The following is an 11470-nucleotide window of genomic DNA, read 5'->3' on the forward strand; positions in this document are numbered from 1 at the left end:
CTTCTAACATGGTTAGAATTCCGAGCATATCCCGCTCCTCGCACCATTCGCCACTGCCACCCACCACTCCAGCAGAAGCTTTGGCGCAAGCTCAACTGCTCCTGGATTACCCTCCAACAGAAGACAAGATCGATCAATGGAGGGCCACCATTCAGAGTCTCATCGGCTTCGCCAACAGCGACACTCTGCAGCAGCCGAGTGCGTCGCTGCCGCGGCAGGACTGCCAGGCACGAGCCGGTGGCGACGAAACCGGTGGGGGTGCAACCGCCATGCACTCTCCACCCCGAAGGCCAATATCGCCGACTCACCGGATCCACCTCGACAGTGACTCCACCGCATCATCAGATCCACGAGCTCGTCGCGATCAGCACAAAGTTCTTCATGAACGACAGCAAGAAGACGCTCGTACTCGCATCGAGCGCCGAAGAGATGTGCGGCGTCAATCGGACCAGCGCGCTGGGCCCTCTGTCAACATGCATGCACCAGGGGAACCAGGCGACTTGCCATACACGGTAGGTTTCCTTGCGTTCACTCGTGAGCTGCGGCAAGTCCAGTGGCCCAGCACGAAGAATTACAAGCCAGATGTACAAGAGAAGTACGACGGCAAGTCGCATTCGTCGGAGTTCCTCAACATCTACACCATCGCGGTGCAAGCTGCCGGGGGGCGGGACGACAAGATCCTGGCCAACTACTTCCCGCTGGTGCTCAAGCCCAATGTCAGATCCTGGCTCATGCACTTGCCGGACAACTCCATATCCTCTTGGGCAGACCTATGCCATCAGTTTGTCGGCGCCTTTACAGGCAGCCACAAGCCTCATAGCCAAGAGAGCGACCTTCATCTGCTCGCCCAGAAGGAAGGAGAGCCCCTGCGCAAGTACATTCAGAGATTCAGCCGCGTACAGCACAACATCCCAGATGTCCACCCTGCTGCGGTAATCAGCGCGTTCCACCAGAATGTGCGAAACCGCAGGATGCGGGAGGAGATGGCTATGTGCAAGATCAGAGACGTCAGTGAGCTATATGCCCTGGCCGACAAGTGTGCACGTGCTGAGGAAGGGAGGAAACTCCCCGGAGAGAATATAGGAGCAGGAGGATCTGATAGTGAGGAGACTGCCCCGGCAAAGAAAAACCGGCGGCGGAACAACAGGAAGAAGAAAGGCAAAGATGTGCTAGTCGTTGAGCAGTCCGGCAACGGAGGTGGCGCCAAGAAAGCCAAAGCTGGTAGCTCCGGCGAGGAGGCTGTGGCAGTCGCCGGCAAGCAGGACGGCACCAACAAGCAGTACTGCAAGATCCAACGTACCAAGGGCCATGACCTCCAGAGCTGCAAGAAGGTCGAGCAGCTTGTCGAGCAGCAAAAGGCTGAATACGAGCGACGCGACAAGGAGAAGGCCCAGGAAGGTGCTGGAGGAGCCGGCAAGAAACACCCCGGCCGAGGAGGGCGCCGCGGCAAGGCCAAGCAGCGGCAAGGAGACAGACCTCCCCGCGGCCGCGACAAGGATGAAGATGACGGCGACGATGAAGATATGGATGATGACGAGACCGATGAGCAGGAGTTCCAGAAAGCCACAGAGGTCCTATGCGTTGACGGAGGTGCTTCTCTGCATACTTCACACCGCCAGCTCAAGAGTGGGTGCGGGAAGTTAATGCGGCAGAACCACCCGTCGAGTCACGCAGGCCTCTGAAATGGTCCAGCACGCCTATCATCTTTGATATTGAGGACCACCCTGATCGCATAACCGCGGTCGGGTGCTTGCCGATGTTGGTTTCACCAACTATCCGCAACCTCAAGGTCACTAAGATGCTAGTTGACGGTGGGGCCGGCTTGAACCTGATCTCCTCCGCGGTACTCCAGAAACTCCAGATCCCTGATGGCGAGCTCGAAGAGACCGGCACGTTCCAAGGAATCAATCCGGGAAGGAGCAAGCCGAAGGGAAAGATCATGTTGCCGGTGACGTTTGGCAGCGAGTTGAACTTCAGGACTGAGAGGGTCACTTTTGACGTTGTTGACTTTCCATTGCCTTACAATGGGATACTCGGCCGTCCAGCACTCGCCAAATTCATGGCAGCCTCTCACTATGCATACAACATTCTGAAGATGCCAGGCCCGATAAGTGTCATCTCTGTCCCTGGCGACAAGAAGGATGCTCTTATCTGCACCGACAAGATCTATCGGGAAGCAGCAGCCGCAACAGATCACGATTCACTTGCCGTTGAAGCTCCCGGGGCGAAGAAGAAAACCAAGTCCGGCAAGAGTTCTGATGCCCACTCCGGCAAGCGCACCTCTTCGGAGTGCTGCGCTACCGTCGAGGACGCACCATCGAGCTCCACCGGCAAGTGTGAGAAAACAATGGTAGCTCCACCTGAGACCAAGAAGGTGTCCGCCAAGGAGGATGGCCCTGGTGGTACCTTCACCATTAGTGCCACTCTCGACCCTAAATAGGAAAGCGCGCTCGTTGCTTTCCTGCGGGCGAACGTCGACGTATTTGCGTGGCAACCGTCTGACATCCCCGGTGTTCCCAGGAAAGTAATCGAGCACCATCTTGCCGTCTGTCCTCATGCGCGGCCCGTCAAGCAGAAAGTCAGGAAACAGGCAGTGGAGCGCCAAGAATTCATCGTAGAAGAAATCAAGAAATTGGAAGCAGCAGGCCTCGTCAGAGGAGTGCTCCATCCTACGTGGTTGGCCAACCCTGTAGTTGTGCGCAAGGCAAACGGGAAATGGAGGCTTTGTATCGACTTTACTGATGTCAATAAAGCTTGTCCCAAAGACCCATTTCCCTTGCCGTGCATCGACCAGATTGTTGACTCCACGGCCGGATGTGACTTGCTTTCATTTCTTGATGCATACTCAGGATACCATCAGATCTTCATGGCAGAAGAGGATGAGGAGAAGACCGCATTCATCACCCCATGTGGCACTTACTGTTTCGTACGGATGCCTTTCGGTTTAAAGAATGCTGGTTCAACATTTGCAAGGGTAGTCCATGACGCTTTTGAGCCGCAAATACACAGAAATGTGGAAGCCTACATGGATGACATAGTGGTCAAGAGCAAGGACAAGGCGACTCTGATTCAAGATTTAAACGAAACCTTTGCAAATCTGCGCAAGATCAACCTCAAGCTTAACCCCGAGAAGTGCGTGTTTGGAGTCCCCTCCGGCAAGCTTCTCGGGTTCTTCGTGTCTCAGCGGGGAATTGAAGCCAATCCCGACAAGATCAAGGCCATTGAGCAGATTGAAGCTCCAAAGTGCGTCAAGGATGTACGAAGACTTGCCGGTTGCGTAGCTGCTCTCAGCAGGTTTATCTCTAGGTCTGCTGAGCGCGCTCTGCCATTTTGCAAAATATTGAAAAAGGCAGGTCCAATGAAATGGACTCCGGAAGCGGAGGCTGCGCTACAGGACTTAAAGAGATACCTGTCCTCCACTCCAACACTTGTCGCACCTAAGCCACAAGAGAAGTTGCTGCTATATATAGCGGCAACCAATCAAGTGGTTAGTGCTGCGTTAGTAGCGGAGAGGGAGGCGGATGATGAGCCAGCAACCACGGCAGATGCATCCAGCGACAAGCAGGAGACTTCACCGGCAAGCTCTGGTCCCGACAAAGATGGATCTGCGCAGGCGCATGAGAAGATGCAGAAAAGAATGGTGCAGCGCCCAGTTTACTTTGTCAGTTTCCTTCTGCAGGGGGCTAGGTCAAGGTATTCTGGTGTGCAGAAATTGCTTTTCGGCCTTCTCATGGCCTCGAGAAAGCTGCGCCATTACTTCCAAGCACATGAGATCACAGTCGTCACTCGTTTTCCGCTGAAGAGGATACTGCAAAATCCAGAAGCAACAGGCAGGATTGTCGAGTGGGCACTGGAACTGTCAAGCTTTGGCCTCAAGTTTGAGAGCACTTCAACTATCCAAAGCAGAGCATTGGCAGAGTTCATAGGAGAGTGGACGCCAACACAAGATGAAGAAGTTCCAGAAATGAGCATCCCCATCAAGGAAGCAAGCAAAGAGTGGCTGATGTACTTTGATGGTGCTTTCTCGCTGCAAGGCACCGGTGCGGGCGTGCTACTTGTTGCACCCACCGGAGAGCACCTCAAGTACGTAGTCCAGATGCACTTTCCCAAGGAGCAAGCAACGAACAATACTGCAGAGTATGAAGGTTTGCTTGCCGGTCTCAGGATCGCAGCAGACCATGGAATCAAGAAGCTCATTGTCAGGGGTGACTCATAGCTTGTCATCCGCCAAGTGAACAAGAATTATCAGAGTCCGTTGATGGAAGCGTACGTTGATGAAGTGAGGAAGCTATAAGAGCACTTTGACGGCCTACAGATGGAACATGTTCCAAGAGCTCAGAACAACATTGCCGATGGCCTGTCAAAGTGCACCGCACTTAAGTTACCTGTGGAACCAGGGATTTTGTGCTCAAGCTGACTCAACCGTCTGTAACGCCATCAACTGGACAGAGCAAGAAGAGGAAGTTGATTTCTGGCGACTATTTTCCAGCAGAGCTCCCCGAAGCCGCCGTCAAGAAGGTCCTCAAGATCAACACCAAAGGTGCTGAGGAGCAGTCTGCTCCGGCAAGCCTTAAGGTTTGTTCCGTTGAAGCAGACGCTCCCGACAAGTTTTGCTCCGGCAGGCTTGCTGGGGAATGTCAAGCTCCGGCTGAGCCGCAGGTTCTCGCCGTAGAAGCGGATGTTCCTGCAGCAGCAGATGTGCCTTTAGTCTTTGTTGTCGAGCCGCAAGCTCCAGCATGGGCACAGCAGATTGTCCATTTCCTTCAGACAGGAGAACTTCCCGAAGAGCAAGAAGAAGCGGAAAGAGTAGCCCGACAGTCAAGTATGTACCAGTTTGTCGACAACACACTGTACAGAAGAAGACTCAACGGCGTCAAATTGAAGTGTATTCACTGGGAAGACGGACAAAAGCTGTTGGCAGAGATACATGGAGGCATATGTGGCCACCACATTGGCGCAAGAGCACTTGCCGGCAAAGCGTTCCGGCAAGGTTTCTTTTGGCCGACAGCTCTCCAGGATGCAACTGCACAAGTAACCAAGTGTGAAGCGTGCCAGTTCCATTCCAAGCAGATACACCAGCCAGCTCAAGCTCTCCAGACGATCCCTTTATCCTGGCCATTTTCGGTCTGGGGGCTCGATATCCTCGTCCCTTTTCCCCGAGATGTCGGGGGCTTTGAGTACTTGTACGTTGCAATCGACAAGTTCACAAAGTGTCCGGAAGTGGAACCAGTGAGGAAGGTGACAGCACAGTCAGCAGTCAAGTTCTTCAGGTCGATTGTTTGCCGTTTCGGGATCCCTAACAAGATCATCACCGACAACGGCACACAATTCACGAGCCGCACCTTCATGCAGTACGTCCAAGATCTTGGCGCCAAGGTCTGCTTCGCTTCTGTTGCTCATCCGAGAAGCAACGGTCAAGCGGAGAGGGTAAATGCTGAAGTGCTGCGCGGGCTCAAGACCAGGACTTTCGACAGGCTGCGCAAGTGCGGAAGGAACTGGATTGAGGAGCTGCCGGTGGTTCTTTGGTCAATCAGGACGACGCCAAATCGAGCCACTGGCCAAACACCTTTCGCTCTAGTCTATGGAGCAGAGGCAGTTCTCCCCATGGAACTCGTATACGGGTCACCTCGAGTGCTCGCTTATGATGAGCTTGAGCAAGAGCAGCCGCGACAAGATGACGCGCTGCTCCTTGAGGAGGACCGTCTTCAGGCTGCTGTATGAGCTGCTCGATACCAGCAAGCTTTGCGCCGCTACCATAGCCGCAAAGTTAATGCCAGAAGTTTCGAGGAAGGCGACCTTGTTCTTCGGCGCGTTCAGTCCGCCAAGAATTCCAACAAGTTGACGCCAAAGTGGGAAGGCCCTTACTGGGTGAAACGAGTCACTAGGCCTGGCGCTGTCCACCTTGAGACCGAAGATGGCATTCCGGTGAGCAACTCCTGGAACATTGAGCATCTTCGTAAGTTTTACCCGTAGGGCGCGGTTGCCGGAATCTTTTCCGGCAACCACCTTTTGTACAAGTCTTGCCGATGTTGCATGTAATCCTTTGTACAAAGCCGGGCGCAGACCCCGTGCATAAGTAAAGCTCATGTGCTCCGCACATCTTGTCAATATCATGCTGTCTACTTTATTTTTGCATGCGTTATCTGACACTTTGTGCAGCGCCTACCCCCGGTAAGCAATAACGAGCCGTAAGGCTCCATATCTTTATTTTCTCTTCTTTATTTTTCTCAAAAAGGAAAGGAAGGTTCCCTCACACACAAGTTTGCCGGGGGGAAAGGAGAAGATAATGGGGTGGACTAGGCATCATTCAAGGAAGTTTCGCCTTACCAGAAAGAAAACGACAAAAAAGCTAATTTGCCAAAGTTTGAGCAATCAGTTTTAATTTTTAAGTTATCTTCCTCGAACGACCGTACTTTGTATGGAAAACCTGTGCGCGGAGGAACCAACTCGTAGCTAGTTGCGCCCTTACTTTGTTTCGAGTCCGCTCAACAACTTAAGTGAGCTGCGACTAGTTGCGACAAGGTTTCTTGTCGGTAGTAGCACCGCCAGCAGGCTGCTGATGTCCCGCACTCAGCGCTCGCGGCTAAGGTGCCTGCGCCGACAAGTTCCCTAAAAGCGTAGGGCAAAAACATACAAAGGAAGGAATCAAGTAAAGGAAATAACACAGCAATCTCTACCCAAAATAGAGTTATATTACAAGATAGCTTGTCGCAGCTCTAACAGATTGTTCTCATGACATGACCAGCAGCGACAAAGAAAAAGAGAAAACGGGCGGCCTAATCTAGGCGATCGCCCTCAAACCTCTTGATCTCGCTCACCTTGTCCACAATGGGTGCGACAAGGGCCTTGAGCGCTTCCAGATCAGCATCCGGCGGCAGGGACCTGAGGACGTTGGTGAGGTTGAGGCCTGGGTTGCGGAAGGCCACCTTCACCAGCACCTTTTGAAGAACTCCCACGCAGATCTTGCGCGACTTGTCGGCCAGCTGCTTTGGGATCTTCTCCCGGAGTCGCTGGAGGGCCGTCGCCACGCCTTTGAAGAACAAGCTGAGCTTGGCGCTGGGTTGGAGGTGCTCGTCGGAAGAATACCCGAGGTCCTCCATCCCCAGCTGCGCCAGCTCCCCGTCGATGGCGGCGGCAACATTCACGAGACCCTCGGTCCAGTGCTCCACAGTATCCCTAAAAGCATTCTGGGCGGCAGCATCACTCGCCAGCAGCGCCTCGTCGGCCTTGATCTTCTCCTTCAAGGCCACTTCCTGCTCCCTGGCGCCGTCCAGCGTCTTGGTCAAAGTGGCCAACTTCAACTCAAGATCTGCGTTGGAGTCCTTGGCGGTGCTAAGCTCTTTGCTCCTCTCAGCGAGACGACCCTGCAGCTCGCCATGAGCGGCGGCGTCCTTCTCGCGCTCACGCTTGAGCGCGGCAAGCTCCTCGCCGCTCGCCTTGAGATCGGCCTCCAGCTGCGCCATCTTCGTCTCCAGCTCCTTCTTGGCGGCCTCGGCAGCTGCGGCAGCATCCTTTGCTTCCTTGAGAGCCCCGCAATTCCTTGCTCGCGCGCGGCAAGCTCCTCCTCGTGGCTGTCAAGGTTGACCTTGCGCTGCGCCAATTCGCCTTCCTACGCAGACAGCTTCTCGGCAGCGAGCCATTGTTGCTCTTCAACTTCAGCCTTCGCGAGGAGGAAAGCTTTCCGCTCCTCGGCAACCTGCTCCCGCTCCTCTGCCAGGGATCGGAGAGTTTCCTGCCTGAGACCCCGGAGCTCCTCAGCGCGCTTCTCAATGTCCACTCCCGCCCTCGCGACAAGCGCTTCTCGGGATTCTAGCTTGGCTTGTCGGGCGCGGTACAGCGACAACAGCTTCTGAAGCAGCTGCTCCTCCTCAGGCTCATCACTGCTGCTGCTTGGCGCGTCGACCAGCGTCAGCCCAGCGGAGGCGAGCACCTCTCCATCCAAGGTTTCTCCTTCGACTGGCGCCCTGGAGCTTGACGCCCAGGGGAGCTTGATGAAGATGCCATCACCGGCCTTTAAATAGGCGCCGGGCTGGGGCTCTTCGGAGCCTGGCGCTGCAGCAGCGGCCGAGGGATCGGCGGTCGGCGCAGCGCCTGGCACTCCTGCGGCCTCGGGGCCGTCAGTGCGATCGCCGGATCCCTCGCCAGCTTCTGCGGCGGCAGCTTTGGCGGCCTCTTCGCCGGCGGGATCATCAGCGCCGGCTTCTCCTTCGGTGGCAACGGCGTCGTCGGTGTTGCTGCTCGCGTTCTCCTCGCCGGCGACCTCGGTTTCCATCGGATCCGTAGCAGATGGATCTGACGACCGAAGAGGGGAGAAAAGTCAGACGAATATCCAAAAATAAAATCAGAAGAAGAAGAACCCAAGGGAAGTTTTCAAGCAAGAGGATTACCTGTACTAGGATCTGCAGTCGTGGTCTCAACCACCGGAGGATCACTGGTGCTGTCCCTTGCCGGAGAACTGTCCCTTGCCGGAGAACTGTCCCTTGCCGGAGAACGGTCCCTTGCCGGGGAATCCTCCCTTGGCGGTGTAGTCGAAATAGATGGCATTTCGGGAGTGGCTTCCGGGCCCTCCTGGTGGGGCTGCTCTGCTCCTACACAAACCAACAGTCAAATATCAGCAAAGAAAGAGCAACCATGCGCGCCTGACAGCAGGAAGTAAACTATGTACTTACGCCGGGGGCTGCGCTGGGGGCTGCTTTGGGGAAAAGTTGCCGGGTCCGGCAAGATGGTCTCGGACACGCCCTCTGCTGTCGCGGTGGGTTCGTCCTCGATGACAATCACCGGGACCTTGGCTCTCTTCGCCGCTCTCTGGGCCAAAGTCCTGGAAAGGAATGGGTTCGGAGTAAAGCAAATCAGATACAAGACAAAACAGCAAGAATTGAAGAACTACAAGCACGACAAAGAATCTTACTCTTCTTCTTCCTCGTCGGAGCTGAGCGCAGAGAGATCAAAGTCCGGCTCGCCTCCGGTGCGACAAGGCGGAGGAGTAGTTTCCCTTGTCCGCTTGGCAGGAGCAGTAGCGGTGGGCCGGGAAGACCCCGCTCCAGTTGCCGCAGCGGCGTGAGGCGCTCCCGCGGCAACAGTGCTTGCCGCGGTAGAGCGTGTCGCGCGGCACGGCGGCTGTTGACTCGTCTGCCGCCCCGCTACATCCACGGCCTTGCGGAGACGCCTTCTTGGTGGAGCTGGGGGCTCCGCTTGCGGCAAGCTGTCTGAAGGTTCGGGTCCGACAAGCTCTCCCTCGCCGGGCTCGCTCGACTCATCTTCGGGCCCGACAAGCTCTCCCTCGCCAGCAAACTCCTCGTGCTCGGCAAGGCTTGCCGCCTCTGCTGCCTCTGCCTCCTCCACGGTGAATCCAAACTCATCCGCGGCAGCGGCTGCCGCTGCCTCTTCCAGCCTAGTGGCGATGCGCTGCATCTCCGCGTCGGTGGTGTCGCGAGTAAGGCTCTTCTGCTCGTCGGAGCGGACCGACACTTCAACCATGCCGTCAAAGAACTCCTGCACGACAGCGTCTGCCGGCTCTTGCCAAGTTGGGACAATTCCATGCGAGTCGAATAGCGTCATCATTGCACGGATGCGGTCGAGCGAGGAGTTGTTGCACAACGGAACGACACCCCTCGGCAACATGAATGGATGTTGAGGATCGCGCTTGAACAGTTCCAGGAGCATCGCGTCCAACTCCAGGACAGTGAAGTTGAAGTTGAGGCCCGGGCGCAGCCTCATGATATCCGCCGAGTTCTAGAACTCCCAGGCAGGTCTCCTCCTCTCCTGCTGGGGGGCGATGCGGCGGCGAAGAAAATCTGCGCCAACGGCGCCTACGGTGAGCCCGGCAACCCTGAGGCGAAGGATCCGGGTGACGGCAATCTTCAGCCTATCGTCTTCCGGGGCCACGTTGCTCCAATCATTGCCGCGCGCTATTGGGGCTTGTCGCAGGGCGGTAAATGGTTGCGGGTTCTCCTCGACAATCCAGCACCACTCTGCTCTCCATTCCTCCCACTTGCTGCGAAGCTCTCCCTCCAGATAAGCTTCCTTCTTGCCGACTCTCGAGATCCAGGCGATTCCGCCGGATAAAGGCTCTCCTCTCTCGACTCGGGGCATAAAGAAGTGGCGAAAAAGAGCTACGTTTGGATGGACTCCGACAAAGTTTTCACAGAGATGTGCGAAAACTGCCATGGTCAGAATGGCGTTGGGGGTGAAGTCAAGGAGGCGGAACCCGTAGGTGTTCATGATGTCACAGAAAAATTCAAAGAAGGGCGGGCAGAGCCCGCAGTAGAAGAACAGCGCAAAGAAGGGGTATCCGTTCAGAGCCAGTTCCGAAGCGGCAGCCGGGAGTACCTTCGTGCGTGGATGCGCTCGCGTCTCCGTCGACCAGAAGAGGTAGTAGTACTCCCTCAGCTCCTTCGCGGCAAGCTGAGGGGGGAAGATGGCCCGCTCCTTTCGCAGCGCCGCGAGCCGCTGCGCCTCGACCGATTTCACGCCCTTCCCCTTGTCGGCTTTCGGAGCCATGGCGGAGGTGGTGGGGGAGATCGATGGCGTTGGTGGTGCTGGTGGCAATGGGGGGCGGTGCGCTGCTCTCTTTCGGCTTTGAGAAGAAGGGGGGGGAGCGGCGGAGATTTCCGAGATTGGAGTAGCAACCGGCGAGATGGGCGAACTGCCCCTGTTTCCCCTGCTTATAAAGAGGGAGGGGCGGACATTCCGCCTTTCCGAATAAAGAAACCACCCACGATCTCTCCCACGACACCGCATTCGACGCGTGCCGTTGGGGGAGGGCGCGGTGGATACGGAGTAAGATACGGCATAACCCAGGCCGCGCTTGCCCGTGCCCTATTTTGGGCCTGGCCCAACAGCGCTCGGCGCCATGTGTGGCCCAGGCCCGGGGGCTCCTCTCGGTGTACTAGAGTAGGGGTACCCTAGTATCCCGAACTTGTGCACGGGCAGTTGCAGCACCCCGCGGCAAGGCTTGCCGGGTGACCGCCAAGGTCCTCCGTGGTTCCTTTGGAACCATTCAAAAACAAAGTATTCAAGCCAAGGAGACAAGGCCTCGGCAAGAGAAGCTTGCCGGGAAGGCCAACCATGGCATCGCAAGGAACTTGCCGCGACGCGCCATGCGTCCCGGCAAGGCCCGGTGAGCGACAAGCTTCCGGGCGCGACAAGACAATATCCGCGGCAAGGTGCTTGCCGCGACAAGCTACCACTCAGTACCCGCGCTCCAGCACATCCACCAACGTGTCGCCCTGAGGCCTTTCCAGACGCGCGTGGCAAGAGTCTGTGCAGCCAGCGGTGCACGGTGGCAAGCGACGCTGACAAGACCGCCATCGTGGCGAACGGTGGCGCCCCTGACGGTCCTTTTTGCACTATTTGGGCGACGCAGACGGGCATTTAATGCCTTTGCCCCTGCCGTCAGGGTTAGGTAGGATACACTGTACAAGTAGTTGTACCAACCGCAACACCTTTTCCATTTTTGCCCTTGTCTACG

The sequence above is a fragment of the Triticum aestivum genome, chromosome 1B (assembly GCF_018294505.1).
Source record: "Triticum aestivum cultivar Chinese Spring chromosome 1B, IWGSC CS RefSeq v2.1, whole genome shotgun sequence".
Classification (NCBI taxonomy): Eukaryota; Viridiplantae; Streptophyta; class Magnoliopsida; order Poales; family Poaceae; genus Triticum; species Triticum aestivum.